Source organism: Triticum urartu, chromosome 2A, assembly GCF_056163025.1.
Source record: "Triticum urartu cultivar PI428250 chromosome 2A, HENAU_Tu73, whole genome shotgun sequence".
Lineage (NCBI taxonomy): Eukaryota > Viridiplantae > Streptophyta > Magnoliopsida > Poales > Poaceae > Triticum > Triticum urartu.
Window position 1 is genome coordinate 208,792,139 of NC_141874.1, and position 17,822 is coordinate 208,809,960.

Below are 17,822 nucleotides of genomic sequence, written 5' to 3' on the forward strand. Positions count from 1 at the left end.
CCCACTTGCTGAGATCACGCTCCACCGCCACTAGCTCCTCCTGGGCCTCTTGTCGAAATGTGGTCAACTGGGCTAGATCTAGCCCAGGTTACCATGCCTTGACGAACTCCAGGGCTCGGCGTGCGCCATCCCGGGCCGAGAAGCCCTTCCAAGCCTCAAGACGGCCGACTGCCACTTCCAGCCAGTCGGCGATCCGACTGGGAGTGCGCGGAGCCGGCATGTCTGGCCATAGGGTGGATATCGCCTGGGCTCCGACGCGCTGAAGGCGGCGCAGCATCCGATGAGCCGGCCGAAGGAGGGCCTGGATGCCGAGGAGCTGCTCACTAGGGGATCGGGGGTGTTGGCAGCAATCTGCGCTCTTTCCGCCCTCCGTTCCTCACGATAGGCCTCGATGGCCTGGTTGGCGGTGCCGGAGTGGCCAGGGAAGAAGTCTGCACGAGCAGAAAGCAAGTGAGGCAGAAGCCGGAAGCTAGAGGCCGGCCTGGTCAGCAGCCGACAAATCAAAGAAAGAAGAAGGAAGAAGCTTACCATCAACCATGTCTTTGATCTCGCCGAAGCCGGCAGTCAGCATGACCTCCTTATCAGTCAGGCAGAGCATTCGATCTCGAACTCGGCAAGGAGACCGGACTCCTTTGCCTCCGCCTCCTTTTGAGCCATCTTGAGAAGCTCCGCCTGCTCCGCCAGCTGCGTGGCCAGCCGGTCACTCTCTTCGGCCAGCTTGTTGCACTCCTCCTCCTTGGCACGCAAGGCGGTCTCGGCTTCACCAAGATGTTGTTGCAGGGTAGCGTTGGCCTCTACAAGAAGGGAGAAAGGAAAAGGCGTCAGCGGCTAATGGAAAAGAAGAACGGTTGCCGGGGAGATTCGGCCCGACTGCTTAGCAGTCGTCCCGAATCTCGGGGACTACAGCCCGCGGGTGCGCCAACGCGTCCCCGCAGAGAAAAGAAACAAGGATTTACTCCAGCTCTCTGACAAGTCAACAGCCCGTCGGTCCAGCTCTCGGATGTTGGAGTTGAAGGCGACTGCGCAGAGGTTGTGATAGTCCTACAATAAAGATAACATACGAAGTTAGTACTCGGAGCTCGCCAAATTAAATGCACCGAGCCGCCTGCTCGGCAGCCGGCCCGAAGCTTGGGGATTACACTAAGCGGGTGCGCTGGCGCGCCCCCACAAAGAAGTAAAGAAATTCAAGAGTCAAAGATGAAGAAGCATACCTGGACGGCTGCTCGCGATTCCAGGAACGCCTGGTTGCACCGCTTCAGGGCATCGGCTTCGGCTCGAAGCTTGCCTTGGATGTCCAGGATCGCCTGGTCAAGGGGCTCGTCCCGCCTCCTCGCACCTAGTCGGCGGGCGTGGCGCTGGTCGCCTCGGTGTCCGAGATCGAAGAGCTCGTGGCACCGACTTCCAGCGGGCGCGGTGTGATAACCCACAAGTATAGGGGATCGCAACAGTTTTCGAGGGTAGAGTATTCAACCCAAATTTATTGATTCGACACAAGGGGAGCCAAAGAATATTCTCAAGTATTAGCAGCTGAGTTGTCAATTCAACCACACCTGGAAACTTAATATCTGCAGTAAAGTATTTAGTAGCAAAGTAATATGGTAGTAGTGGCAACGGTAGCAAAAGGTAGTGATAGCAAAAGTAGTGTTTTTGGTATTTTGTAGTGATGATAGCAATAGCAACGGAAAAGTAAATAAGTGAAGAACAATATATGGAAAGCTCGTAGGCAATGGATCAGTGATGGAGAATTATGCCAGATGCGGTTCATTATGTAACAGTCATACCCTAGGGTGACACAGAACTAGCTCCAGTTCATCAATGTAATGTAGGCATGTATTCGGAATATAGTCATACGTGCTTATGGAAAAGAACTTGCATGACATCTTTTGTCCTACCCTCCCGTGGCAGCGGGGTCCTTACGGAAACTAAGGGATATTAAGGCCTCCTTTTAATAGAGTACCGAAACAAAGCATTAAGACATAGTGAATACATGAACTCCTCATACTACGGTCATCACTGGTAAGTATCCCGATTATTGTCACTTCGGGGTTAACGGATCATAACACATAATAGGTGACTATAGACTTGCAAGATAGGATCAAGAACTCTCATATATTGATGAAAACATAATAGGTTCAGATCTGAAATCATGGCACTCGGGCCCTAGTGACAAGCATTAAGCATAGCAAAGTCATAGCAACATCAATCTCAGAACATAGTGGACACTAGGGATAAAACCCTAACAAAACTAACTCGATTGCATGATAGATCCCATCCAACCCATCACCGTCCAACAAGCCTACGATGGAATTACTCATGCACGGTGGTGAGCATCATGAAATTGGTGATGGAGGATGGTTGATGATGATGATGGCGACGGATTTCCCTCTCCAGAGCCCCGAACGGACTCCAGATCAGCCCTCCCGAGAGGTTTTAGGGCTTGGCGGCGGCTCCGTATTGTAAAACGCGATGAATTCTTCTCTCTAATTTTTTCTCGCCGAAACACAATATATAGAGTTGGAGTTGGAGTCAGAGGAGCTCCAGGGGGCCCAGGAGGTAGGGGCGTGCCCTAGGGGGGCAGGCGCGTCCCCCACCCTCGTGGACAGGTGGTGGGCGCCCTGGCCTTCATCTTTTGCAGGTATTTTTTATATTTTCCAAAAAGTTGCTCCGTGAAGTTTCAGGTCATTCCGAGAACTTTTGTTTCTGCACATAAATAACACCATGGTAGTTCTGTTGAAAACAGCGTCAGTCCGGGTTAGTTCCATTCAAATCATGCAAGTTAGAGTCCAAAACAAGGGCAAAAGTATTTGGAAAAGTAGATACGATGGAGACGTATCAACTCCCCCAAGTTTAAACCTTTGCTTCTCCTCAAGCAATTCAGTTGACAAACTGAAAGAGTTAAAGAAAAACTTTTACAAACTCTGTTTGCTCTTGTTGTTGTAAATATGTAAAGCCATCATTCAAGTTTTCAGCAACGATTATAAGTAACCACATTCGCAATAACGCTTAGGTCTCAAGTTTACTCATATCAGTGGCATAATCAACTAGCGAGCAATAATAATAAATCTCGGATGACAACACTTTATCGAAACAATCATAATATGATATAACAAGATGGTATCTTGCTAGCCCTTTCTGAGACCGCAAAACATAAATGCAGAGCACCTTTAAAGACCAAGGACTGACTAGACATTGTAATTCATGGTAAAAGAGATCCAGTCAAGTCATACTCAATGTAAACTAACAGTAATGGATGCAAATGACAGCGGTGCTCTCCAACTGGTGCTTTTTAATAAGAGGATGATGAATCAGTATAAAAGTAAATAGATAGGCCCTTCGCAGAGGGAAGCAGGGATTTGTAGAGGTGCCAGGGCTCGGTTTTGAAATAGAGGTGAATAATATTTTGAGCGGTATACTTTCATTTTCAACATAACAACCAAGAGATGACGATATCTTCCATGCTACACACATTATAGGCGGTTCCCAAACAGAATGGTAAAGTTTATACTCCCCCTTCCACCAACAAGCATCAATCCATGGCTTGCTCGAAACAATGAGTGCCTCCAACTAACAAGAGTCCCATGGGGAGTTTTGTTTGCAATTATTTCGATTTAGTTTGCATAAAGCATGGGACTGGGCATCCCGGTGACCAGCCACTTTCTCGTGAGTGAGGAGCGGAGTCCACTCCTCTTGAGAATAACCCACCTAACATGGAAGATACGGTCAGCCCTAGTTGATACATGAGCTATTTGAGCATACAAAACATGATATTTATTTGAAGGTTTAGAGTTTGGCACATACAAATTTACTTGGAACGGCAGGTAGACACCATATATAGGTTGGTATAATGGACTCATGTGGAATAACTTTGGGGTTTAAGGGATTGGATGCACAAGCAGTATTCCCGCTTAGTACAGGTGAAGGCTAGCAAAAGACTGGGAAGCGACCAGCTAGAGAGCGACAATAGTTATGAACATGCATTAAAATTAATCAACACCGAATGCAAGCATGAGTAGGATATAATCCACCATGAACATAAATATCGTGAAGGCTATGTTTATTTTGTTTCAACTACATGCGTGAACATGCGTCAAGTCAAGTCACTTAAATCATTCAGAGGAGGATAGCACGCTATCATACCACATCACAACCATTTTAATAGCATGTTGGCACGCAAGGTAAACCATTATAAGCTCCTAGCTAATCATGCATGGCACAAGAACTATGATCTCTAGTTGTCATTGCAAACATGTTTATTCATAATAGGCCGAATCAAGAACGATGAACTAATCATATTTACAAAAACAAAAGAGGTCGAGTTCATACCAGCTTTTCTCATCTCAGTAAGTTCATCATATAATCATTATTATTGCCTTTCACTTGCACGACCGAACGATGTGAATAGTAATAATTGTGCATGTGCATTGGACTAAGCTGGAATCTTAAACAGGAGAAGACAAGGCAATACGGGCTCTTTTGTCAGATCAACAATTATGCATATAAGTGCCACTTCAACAATTTAATCATGGTCTTCTCCTATCGACCCTCAAAGAAAAGAAAAGAAATAAAACTATTTACACGGGAGAGCTCCCAACAAGTAAAAGAAGAACATGAAATCTTTTTGGGTTTTCTTTTTAATTACTGCTACAAGCATGGAAACTAAACTAATTAAAAGCTACAACTAATTATTTTTGGTTTTTCTTAAGGTTTATTAAACACACAAAAAGAAAGCATAAAAGGAAAGTATACTAGCATGGATGATACAATGAAAAAGTATGATCACCGACATCTAGCAATGAGTGTGTGAACATAAATGTAATGTCGGTGGGAAATATGTACTCCCCCAAGCTTAGGCTTTTGGCTAAGTTCGTCTATGGCCACGGTTGGCCTGTCGGATATCCATAATAGTAGTTGGGGTCGTACTGAGATGCAGCGGCTATAGCCTCCTGCGCTGCAGCATGGCGACGAGCGACCTCTGCTCTCCTCTCGTACTCATCTGCCTCCTCTCTGGTAATAACATATCTTCCTTTTGCCTGATGATCAAAGAAGGAAGGAGCAGGGAGAGTAATATGGACAGCATGGCGCCTGTCAAAGATTAGTCGATACTGGAGAGGTGATTCATTCCTCTCGACAAACTAGTGATGGACCATAGCATTAAAGTCTAGGTAAGAAGGGGGTATTTCAATATCATCTTCGCGTATGGCTATACCAAGAAAATTAGCTATGCGGGTTGCATAAATTCCTCCAAAGAAATCTCCATTAAATCTAATAAGATGCAACCTACGTGCAACAATGGCTCCCAAATTATAAGATTTATCTCCTAAAACAGCACTCCTAATAATACTGAGGTCAGGGACACACATGTGACATGCCTCATCTTTACCATTAATGCATCTACCTATGAAGAGAGCAAAATAATGTATAGGAGGAAAGTGAATGCTCCATATGGTAGCTTGTGTTATATCTCTAGATTCTCCCACAGTTATGCTAGCAAGAAAATCTGTAAATTCAGATTTGCGAGGATCCCTTATACTACCCCATTGTGGAAGTTTGCAAGCAGTGGTAAAATCCTCTAAGTCCATAGTGTAAGAATTTTCATAAAGATCAAACATGACAGTTGGAGAATTACGTGAAGATGAAAATTCAAACCTCCTCATAAAGGAACTAGTGAGATTGTGATACTGGCTGCACTTCTCTTCCTCGAAGCTCACAAGATCGGCGTTACTCAAATATGCGTTAAATTCTTCCTTAATTCCCGCTCGATCCATAAAGTTCTCAGAAGGCCATTCACAAGGATGCACTGGAGCGTCTCTTGGTGGCTCATCATCAGCATCACGCATTGCAAGCCTGGTCCTTGCTTCCTTGAAGAACCACCCTGGAACATTTCCCTAAGCATATTTCTTCCTCTGAAAAATTCTGAATTTTTTTTGTAACTTCAAAATAAAAGTGAACCAAACTCAATAATATTGATAGCAACTACTCCTACAAGTGGCTAGAGCCTATATCATGCATCAAAACTACTTGGAACCATATAAATTTGACATGCAAGCTCAAGAACATTGTCAGCTAGGCAGCACAAATTTGCAATGAATAAAGCACGAGAACAAAAACTAATTGGACCAATGGAGGAGTCACATACCAAGGAACAATCTTCCCAAGCAGTTTTGTGAGAGGTGCTTTGAGCAAGGAGATCAAAAATGGCAGCAAAACAAGCTTGGACTCGGGTTTGAACTGGTTGTTCGTGTTTGTGGGAGGAAGAAGGAGTGTGTGGGTGAAAGGATAAGTGGAGGAGGGCCACCGTGGGCCCAGGAGGCAGGGGGCGCGCCCTCCACCCTTGTGGGCAGGTGGGTGACCCCCCTGCTGTGTTCTCAGTGCCAAATATTCTAGAAAAATCATATTTAAATTTCAGGGCATTTGGAGAACTTTTATTTTCGGGGTATTTTTATATTGCATGGATAATCAGATAACGGACAGAAAAATACTATTTTTAATTTATTTAATATAAATAACAGAAAGTAAAAGTGGGGTACAGAAGGTTGTGCCTTCTAGTTTCATCCATCTCATGATCATCAAAAGGAATCCACTAACAAGGTTGATCAAGTCTTGTTAACGAACTCATTCCGAATAACATGGAACCGGAGAAATTTCGAATAACACTATGTTACCTCAACGGGGATATGCACATCCCGAATAATAAGAATATTATATTTCTTCTTGATAGTAGGAAGAGGAAATTCAAAACCTCCAAATATAATCGATGGAATTTTTCCAATAGAGTTGATACTATGAACTTGAGGTTGTTTCCTCGGAGAGTGTACCGTGTGCTCATTACCATTAACATGAAAAGTGACATTGCCTTTAGTGCAATCAATAACAGCCCCTGCAGTATTCAAAAAGGGTCTTCCAAGAATAATAGACATACTATCGTCCTTGGGAATATCAAGAATAACAAAGTCCGTTAAAATAGTAACGTTTGCAACTACAACAGGCACATCATCACAAATACCGACATGTATAGCAGTTGATTTATCAGCCATTTGCAAAGATATTTCAGTAGGTGTCAACTTATTCAAATCAAGTCTACGATATAAAGAGAGAGGCATAACACTAACACCGACTCCAAGATCACATAAAGTAGTTTTAACATAGTTTCTTTTAATGGAGCATGGTATAGTTGGTACACCGGGATCTCCTAGTTTCTTTGGTATTCCACCCTTAAAAGTATAATTAGCAAGCATGGTGGAAATTTCAGCTTCCGGTATCTTTCTCTTATTTGTAACAATATCTTTCATATACTTAGCATAAGGATTCATTTTGAGCATATCAGTTAACCGCATACGCAAAAAGATAGGTCTAATCATTTCAGCAAAGCGCTCAAAATCCTTATCATCCTTTTTCTTGGATGGTTTGGGAGGAAAAGGCACGGGTTTCTGAACCCATGGTTCTCTTTCTTTACCGTGTTTCCTAGCAACAAAGTCTTTCTTATCATAACTTTGATTCTTTGATTGTGGGTTATCAAGATCAACATCAGGTTCAATTTCTATATCATTATCATTACTAGGTTGAGCATCATCATGAACATTATCATTAACCTTATTACTAGTTTCAGGTTCATTACCAGATTGTGTTTCAGCATCAGAAATAGAAATATCATTTGGGTTCTCAGGTGTTTCAACAATAGGATCACTAGAAGCATGCAAAGTCCTATCATTTTTCTTTTTCTTCCTTTTAGAAGGACTAGGCGCATCTATATTATTTTTCTGAGAATCTTGCTCAATTCTCTTAGGGTGGCCTTCAGGATACAAAGGTTTCTGAGTCATTCCACCAGTTCTAGTAGCCACTCTAATAGCATAATCATTATTCTTACTATTCAATTCATTGAGCAAATCATTTTGAGCTTTAAGTACTTGTTCTACTTGAGTGGTAACCATAGAAGCATGTTTACTAATAAGTTTAAGTTCACCTTTGACATTAGCCATATAATCACCCAGGTGTTCGAGCATATTTGAATTGTATTTCAATTGTCTACCAAAATAAGCATTAAATTTTTCTTGTTTAACAATGAAATTATCAAACTCATCTAAGCATTGTCTAGCAGACTTATAACGAGGGATGTCACCTTCATCAAATCTATAGAGAGAATTTACCTTTACTACCTGTGCCGGGTTATCAAGACCATGAGTTTCTTTAATTGGTGAAGGATTAAGACCATATGTTTCGTCAACAGGCGGTAAATTAAGACCATGTATTTCTTCAATAGGAGGTAAATTCTTAACATCTTCAGCTTTAATACCATTTTCTTTCATAGATTTCTTTGCCTCTTGCATATCTTCAGGACTGAGAAATAGAATACCCCTCTTCTTCAGAGTTGGTTAAGGAATAGGCTCAGGAATTGGCTCCAGTGGTGTCCAATTATTTTCATTTGTCAACATATTATTCAATAGAATTTCAGCTTCATCCGGTGTTCTTTCCCTGAAAACAAAACCAGCACAACTATATAGGTAATCTTTGGAGGCATCGGTTAGTCCATTATAAAAGATATCAAGTATTTCATTTTTCTTAAGAGGATGATCAGGCAAAGCATTAAGTAATTGGAGAAGCCTCCACCAAGCTTGTGGGAGACTCTCTTCTTTAATTTTCACAAAATTATATATATCCCTTAAAGCAGCTTTTTTCTTATGAGCAGGGAAATATTTAGCAGAGAAGTAATAAATCATATCCTGGGGACTACGCACACAACCAGGATCAAGAGAATTAAACCATATCTTAGCATCACCCTTTAATGAGAACGGAAATATTTTAAGGATATAAAAGTAGCGAGTTCTCTCATCATTAGTGAATAGGGTAGCTATATCATTTAATTTAGTAAGATGTGCCACAACAGTTTCAGATTCATATCCATGAAAAGGATCAGATTCAACCAAAGTAATTATATCAGGATCAACAAAGAATTCATAATCCTTATCAGTAACACAGATAGGTGAAGTAGCAAAGGCAGGGTCAGATTTCATTCTAGCATTTAGAGATTGCTGATTCCATTTAGCTAATAACCTCTTGAGTTCGTATCTATCTTTGCAAGCTAAAATAGCTCAAGAAGCTTCTTTATCAAAAACATAACCCTTAGGAATAACAGGCAAGTCTTCATCGTCACTTTCATCAGTATTATCAGATTCAATATTTTCAATCTCTCTAGCCCTAGCAAGTTGTTCGTCAAGAAATTCACTAAGTGGCACATTAGTATCAAGCATAGAAGTAGTTTCATCATAAGTATCATGTATAGCAGAAGTGGCATCATCAATAACATGCGGCATATTAGAACGAATAGCAGAAGCAGGTTTAAGTGTCACAAGCTTACTCAAAACAGAAGGTGAATCAAGTGCAGAGCTAGATGGCAGTTCCTTACCTCCAATCGTAGTTGAGGGATAAATCTTGGTTCTTGGATCTTTCACGTTCTTCATAATGATAAGCAGATATAAATCCCAAGTGACTCGAAGAATAGAGCTATGCTCCCCGGCAACGGCGCCAGAAAATAGTCTTGATAACCCACAAGTATAGGGGATCGCAACAGTTTTCGAGGGTAGAGTATTCAACCCAAATTTATTGATTCGACACAAGGGGAGCCAAAGAATATTCTCAAGTATCAGCAGCTGAGTTGTCAATTCAACCACACCTGGAAACTTAATATATGCAGTAAAGTATTTAGTAGCAAGTAATATGATAGTAGTAGTAACGGTAGCAAAAGGTAATGATAGCAAAAGTAGTGTTTTTGGTATTTTGTAGTGATGATAGCAATAGCAACGGAAAAGTAAATAAGCGAAGAACAATATATGGAAAGCTCATAGGCAATGGATCAGTGATGGAGAATTATGCCGGATATGGTTCATCATGTAACAGTCATAACCTAGGGTGACACAGAACTAGCTCCAGTTCATCAATGTAATGTAGGCATGTATTCCGAATATAGTCATACGTGCTTATGGAAAAGAACTTGCATTACATCTTTTGTCCTACCCTCCCGTGGCAGAGGGGTCCTTACGGAAACTAAGGGATATTAAGGTCCCTTTTAATAGAGTACCGGAACAATGCATTAACACATAGTGAATACACGAACTCCTCAAACTACGGTCATCACCGGTAAGTATCCCGATTGTTGTCACTTCGGGGTTAACGGATTATAACACATAATAGGTGACTATAGACTTGCAAGATAGGATCAAGAACTCTCATATATTGATGAAAACACAATAGTTTCAGATCTGAAATCATGGCACTCGGGCCCTAGTGACAAGCATTAAGCATAGCAAAGTCATAGCAACATCAATCTCAGAACATAGTGGACACTAAGGATAAAACCCTAACAAAACTAACTCGATTACATGATAGATCCCATCCAACCCATCACCGTCCAGCAAGCCTACGATGGAATTACTCACGCACGGTAGTGAGCATCATGAAATTGGTGATGGAGGATGGTTGATGATGACGATGATGACGGCGACGGATTCCCCTCTCCGGAGCCCCGAACGGACTCCAGATCAGCCCTACCGAGAGGTTTTAGGGCTTGGCGGCGGCTCCGTATCATAAAACGCGATGAATTCTTCTCTCTGATTTTTTCTCCCCGAAAGACAATATATAGAGTTGGAGTTGTAGTCGGAGGAGCTCCAGGGGGCCCACGAGGTAGGGGGCGCGCCCCCACCCTCGTGGACAGGTAGTGGCCCCCCTGGCCTTCATCTTTTGTAGGTATTTTTTATATTTTCCAAAAAGTTGCTCCGTGAAGTTTCAGGTCATTCCGAGAACTTTTGTTCTGCACATAAATAACACCATGGTAATTCTGCTGAAAACAGCGTCAATCCGGGTTAGTTCCATTCAAATCATGCAAGTTAGAGTCCAAAACAAGGGCAAAAGTGTTTGGAAAAGTAGATACGATGGAGACGTATCACGGTGCCGAAGCCGCCTTTGCAAACCAGCGGCGTGATGGTGTGCGGACCTCAGGAGTTGGGCCCGTTACCATCTCGCTGCCGGCTGGTGGCACTGGCAGGTCGGCCGGCTGCTTGTCCTGCGCTCCTTCGGCTGGCGGTGCTGGAGGCACAACTACGTCTGGCATGGCGACGTCGCCGCCCTCCCTCTCCATGACCGGGTGGTCGTCGCCGGCACCCCCTATCGGCACCACAAATTCTGGCGGTGGCAGTGCGGAGTTCAGAGGAACGACGAAGACCGGCTCCTGGCGGCGCGTGGCTTTCTCAAGCCGTTTCTTCGCGGCAACATCGGCCTTGGCCTCCGCCAGTTTCTTCAACGTGGCGGCTTCCGCCTTGTCTGCCTCCACCTTCTCCCGGCGGACAACTTCCTACTCCTCGCGCACCTCACGCGCGTTTCGCTCCCGCGCCTCCCCGAGGTCGGCCACGGGATCGATTCGCTGGCTGGTGGTGGAGGCCTCCGCCGACCCAATAACGGAGGCGGCGGCCGACTTCTCGAGCGAGAGCAAAGACCTAAGTCAAAATGGCAAGGAGAGGACACTCAGATGGAATCAACAAGAAAGGAAGACATGAGAAAAAAGATACTTACACCGACACCATGGGAGGCGCCTTCGGAAGTTTTTGGAACTTGGCCGCCTTCGCGGTGGCTTCCTTCTGCCTGGTCGCGGCGGTCGGATTCTTGGCCTTCTTCGGCGTGCTGCCGAACAAGGCGGCGCCCTGTTTACGCTTTCGCGTATCGCCTCGGCCAGACAGCTCGACGGAGGGGCCCGCGTCCGCCTTGCCGACGCCCCGTGAAGGGTGCGGCTCCTCCTCCTCCTCCTTGAAGTTGTCCGGCCACGACTCGACGCCGACTCCTTCTTCGGAGCCGCCTGCTCCGTAGACGCCGCCTGTGGCGTCATCCTCCAAGGTGGCCGCCCCCAAGTCGAGGTCGTCCACGTCGCTTATAGATCGGTCCGGTAGGCAGGGGCGGCCCGCCCCCACAACGGCGGCCGTCGCCTCTGACATGAAGATCTGTTTCAAAAAGCAAGAGGCAGGCCAGTCGAATCAACAAGGCGGAATCAAGATAAAACACGAAAGAGGGAAATATTGAAGAGCTTACGGCAGGCGGCGGGTCCACGCGGGAGTACGGCTGCTTGCCGAATTGCCAAGACCCGTCTAGCTTGAGGTCGGAGATCTCGTTCACCAAGTTCGCCACCTCGGCAGCCGGCATCTCCTTGGTACTCAGCAGGCACGGGTCGCGGTGCCCGCTCATCCGACAGATCAAGTGAGTCTGGCCTTGGAGTGGGAGAAACCTGCGTGCGACAAAGGCGGCCAGCAAGTCGGATGCTCTGAGGCCTTCGGCTTTGACCAGCACCTGGAGTCGGCTGATGGCGGCGGTGCCGTATGGTGACACCGACTTCGGCTTGTAGCCCTAGTTAGCCCGAGGCTCAGCCGGTGGGCCGACTTCATAAGCCGGCAGGTTGATGAAGTCGACGGTCGGGTTGACGTTCTCCACATAGAAGTAAGATTGCTACCACATCTTGACCGGCTCTGGCAGCTTGATGGCAGGGAAGGCGTTCCTTGGAGAAGGATGACACACGACGACGAAGGCGCCGCACTGGGCAGCCACCTCCCGGACAGAGGTGCCCAACTTGGTGTAGAAGAATGCTCCCCACAACTCGATGGTGGGGAGGATGCCAAGGTAGCCTTCACACATCGTGACGAAGGCAGAAAGAAGCATCATGCTGTTGGTCGTGATGTGGTGAGGTTGGAGATGATAGAAGTCGATGAACAACCTGACGAAGCCGCTCGCCGGTAGGCCAAAGCCGCGGATGAAGTGCGAGCAGAAGATGACCCGCTCGCCTTCCCTCGGCGCCGGCGAGATCTCCCCCTCGGGAGGCACGCGTGCCTTCACGATGCCCACGCCGGGGAGGCTCCGCGTGTCGCGAAGGAAGGTGATGTGGTCGTCATTGACGTTCGACCCATCCCAGTCTCCTCCCCGCTCACACGCCATGGAAAGCTTGACAAGGCAAATGGCGCGGCCGGGGAGCTGGGGATCGAAGCAAGGCCAAGAAGGGTCCGGCGCGGAAGAGCTCAACGAAAACGGGCAGCGACGGCACTCCGGCGGAGCTCGAGGGTGCCGCGGCGAGAGGAGAAAGAAAGAGGCAAGAGTAGGGGCAGGAGGGCGCGCTTGCTCCGCCGCTTCCCCTCCTCCCCCTACATATAGCCATCGGGCTACGAAGCCGAGGGGGTGAGCGTGGGGATCGTGGGATTAACTGTGCCCACGTCCCCCCGTTTATCGCGCGAGTTACCACGTGTGGTAACTCCACGGGGAAGCTCAACCGGCCGCCTCGGCCACGGCGGATCTGCTCGCATGCCAAGACCCGGTAGTGGCGGGCCCAGCCTGCTATCACGTCCCATCGCGCGCGTGGGCTGGCAGGCTGGCCCGGTTGGTTGACGCCAAGTGGCGTGCCCACAGCAGGCGGCGGGCTTGGAGGCTTCGCTAATAAGCCACCTGGTTCCCACCGTCGCGTTCAAAGTTTTCGACGAGTCTGACTGGCGGTGGCCGACTCCCTCCACTCGACATGCTAGGAGTCGGATGAGGATTAAGACCAGGGCACTCGGAGGAGGAAACTGTTGAGGCTTCTCGGCTGATCAGCTGCGATGCCTCACCAGCTTCGGGGACTACTGTGGGAGTAATGGGCCACGGGTAGCCTAACCCGGGTCCTTGAGCCTTTCAAGACATCGGGGCTGGCTGCGCCCCACAAAGGCACCAAGAAGAAGTGCCACCTTCTGGTGGCCGGTTGTGCCAAGCGGCCGGCTACCAGATGGAGGCCGAGTTCAAGAAGGCGACTACAAGACGGGCCGACTTCCCACGGGCAGCCTCCAGAGAGGCCGGCTCCTAGCAGGCGGCCCACTGCGCCCTCGGAGTCTGCGCTCCCATTTAAGAAGACAAGACGGGGTGGGGCTACAGTGTAGCCCATCCCCCCATATCTAGGGCCGGGCGTGGCTATAGTGCTCCGTACGGGCGGAGATCTCCGCCCGGTGCGGCACTGTTGCCACTCCTCCCTTGATGTCACCAGTGGCAGGCAGAGTCCTCTTCCCACGACAACCTGTCGGTACGGCCTGCTGGCGGCGGGCCCTACCAGGCAGCGAGATCCCGGTGGAAGGCGAAGGCTTGACCTGTCAGACCCGGGGGAGGCCGACCTCCAGCAGGCGGCCCTCTCCTCCCTCGGGGTCCACGCGCCATTAATTAGATAAGACAGGGAGTGCTACAGTGATTTCCCACCAGTCGGTGGGACTGTAGCCATGCTCCCCTGACCAAGCATGCATCATTAGCCACACGGCTACAGTAATCAACAGCTAGCGAGACCTATGAGCGGCGGGAGAGGCCGGTCGGCTCCGTACCAGACCAGCTAGCGGGGCCCACCAGGCAGCGGACCCCAGCGGTCGGCGGAGAAGCCGGCGACCAGAGACACTGATAGCCGGGACCTACACCCGGCCGAATTACCATTGTAGCCCTGGGGTGGGCCTATATAAACCCCCCAGGGCACCCATGCAAAGGGTTCCCAACTTGTTAGAACTAGACTCATACCTAGAGGAAGGAGAGAGCATGCCTGCCTTCTTCTAACTCTAGCATACAGCTCAAGGAGCACCCTTGTACTCACTAGTGCCTTAGTGATCATGCGGAGACCCCGCAGAGCAGGACTAGGGGCGTTATCTCCTAGGAGAGCCCCGAACTTTGGTAAAGTACGCCGGCGTTCGTGTCTAAGCCTCATCCCGCTTCCAGGCACCGGCGACGTTCTACTCGCTCCCACCATGATAAGCCATCCATTGGCATATGTCGCACCCAACCCCCGAAACTCCGCCTCCGGGTCTTTGGAAGCTGCCCTCTTTTTCTTCTTATTCCCCTTTGGGGAAAGGGCGCTGTCAGCTTCCTCTTCCTCCTCCTCGTCTTCATCCTCCTCGGAGGAATGGTTTTCCTTCTCTCCAGACGCCCAGTCCGAAGTACCTTTGCAATGGAGGCCATCTTTGGCTTCCTTGTTCTTCTTTCGGACCTTTTTCTCCGGCGCTTGATAGGGTACCGGGATCAACATCTTCATTAAAAGAGGATTTGTTGGGTTTTCGGGATATGGAGCTGGACATCTGATCCGCTCCGCCTTCTTCGTCCAGCCATGTGTTATAGGATGGAATTCTCAGTTCGTCCCCTCTTTTGATTAATTGACTGTGTTATGTTAGTAAGAATAGCACTTACTGGGGAGGCTGGATGATTGCAGTCGAGGCCGATGTCTTTGTACATCTCTGGCCATGACTTTTGCATCTTGAAAAGTAGCTTCCAGATCGCTTCATGCATCGTGCCGAAGAATCATGTCAGGATTCGTGGCCCTTACGGATTGAACTCCCACATGTAGAGAGGCCAGCGTTGGCAGGGACGAGACCGATGGATGAGCATCACCTGAATCACATTTGTGAGGCTGGTGTTTTTCTCTATGATATTTTTGATGTGCTTCTTCAGCATCAGCACCTCATCGGATGATCCCCAATCCAGACCCTTGTTGGTCCAGGACGCAACCCGCAGCGGGGGTTCGGATCTGAATGCAGGGGAGGCTGCCCATTTGGTTCCATGGGGTTCAGTAATGTAAAACCACTCCTGCTGCCATATCTTGATGGTATCCACAAAGGCCCCTTTGGGCCAGATAACTTTGGGAAGTTTGCTTATCATGGCACCGCCGCAGTCCGCGCGTTACCCGTCGACCACCTTCGGCTTCACGTTGAACATTTTGAGCCATAAGCCGAAGTGTGGAGGGACGCGGAGGAATGCCTCACACATGACGATAAAATGCCAAGATGTGAAAAAGGAATTCGAGGCCAGATCGTGAAAATCCAGCCCGTAATAGAACATGAGACCTCGGACGAAGGGGTGTGGGGGAAATCCTAATCCACGGAGAAAGTGAGGGAGGAATACGACCCTCTCACCAGGTTCTAGGGTGGGGATAACTTGCTCTTTGGCAGGGAGTCTATGCCTAATATCCACTGTCAAATACCTCGCTTCCCGAAGTGCTTTGATGTCCTTCTCCGTCATGGAGGAGGCCATCCACTTGCCTTGCGAGCCGGATCCGGACATGATTGGAGTACTTGGCGGCAAGGGGAAAGCTTGGAGCTTGGGCGCTGGAGCTTCAGGATGAATGGGCTGAGGAGGAAGAAGGCGTGGGGTAGAAAGGTGGATCCTTATCTTCTTATAAAGGCAGTGAATGTCGAGCGTCCCCCCGCGAGCCTTAAAACTCGCCTATTCCCAAGGCGTCGTGTAAATGGCATGGTTGGATTACCCAAAACTGTATTGATGAGAATCCCATAATAAGTGGACACGATCTCTGCTTTGACAAGACGTGTCAATGAAAGCCATGCCTCAAAATGCGAAGCGGGAGGCTAAAAAACAGTTCGAAATAATAATAAGGCTGGAACACAACGCCTCGCCGAAAAAGCTATCAGAAGACATGACCTATTTTTGTTTAAGCATTTTGCCCTTGTGGTTCAGGGTTGTAACTATTGTATAGAGCCAGATATAGTTCGCTCAATCAACTACTTTGGAATGTTTGGAGGAGGAACCCGCCTTGCAGTGTCGAAGACAATCCACGCGCTGGACACATCATCATTCAAGCCTGGTTCAGGGGCTACTGAGGGAGTCCTGGATTAGGGGGTCCCCGGGCGTCCGAGCTATGCGATGTGGGCCGGACTGGTGGGCTGTGAATATACAAGATAGAAGGCTCCCCCCCCCCCCCCCGTGTCCGGATGGGACTCTCCTTTGCGTGGATGGCAAGCTTGGCATTCAGATATGAAGATTCCTTTCTCTGTAAACCAACTCTGTATAACCCTAGTCCCCTCCAGTGTCTATATAAACCAGAGGGTTTAGTCCGTAAAGGCAATCACAATCATACAGACTAGACATCTAGGGTTTAGCCATTACGATCTCGAGGTAGATCAACTCTTGTAACCCCTATATTCATCAAAGTCAATCAAGTAGGAAGTAGGGTACTACCTCCGTCAAGAGGGCCCGAACCTGGGTAACCATCGTCTCCCCTGCCGCATGTTACCTTCGATCCTCAGACGCACAGTTCAGGACCCCCTACCCGAGATCGGCCGGTTTTGACACCGACACCCCTCATGTATCTGGATGACCTGAGGGTGCTGCACCACCTCCCAACGGTATGGGTTGATGACGTTATTGAAGAACTTGTCCTTGGAGGAGCTCGAAGCAGCCATGGTAGATGGGATCTGACAGAAAATAGCAAGGAAAAGAAAATAGAGGATTTCTCCGCGATACGGTGATCAGCAGGTTCGGGAAGTATATATAGATTTTTTATCTTGGGGGACAAGCAAGCTGTAGAAAAAGGAGTCCAGAAGGTGTCCCAGGTGCCTGGGCGCGCTTCCTAGAAGTTTCTTTATTTCCTAATTTTCTAAATATTCCAAAACAGACAAATAAATATTTTTGCGGAATTTTTGGAGTCCGTTTACTTACCGTATCACATACCTCCTTATTCTCACAATTCTGGAGTGTTCTGGAAGGACTCTTTTACGTGTTCTTCCAGTGTCAAAGTTTGGATAATATTACTTTCAACATTAATGGGTGTACCTGAGATATAATGTTTTATTCGTTGCTCACTGACAACCTTCGGGTTAGTACCTTCAGAATCATTTATTTTGATGGTTCAAGACCGATAAACCTCCTCAATAACATAGGGGCCTTCCCATTTTGAGAGGAGTTTTCCTGCAAAGAATCTGAAACGAGAGTTGTACAAAAGAACATATTCTCCGACTTCAAACTCACGCTTTTGAATTATTTTGTCATGCCATCTTTTAACTTTTTCTGAATAA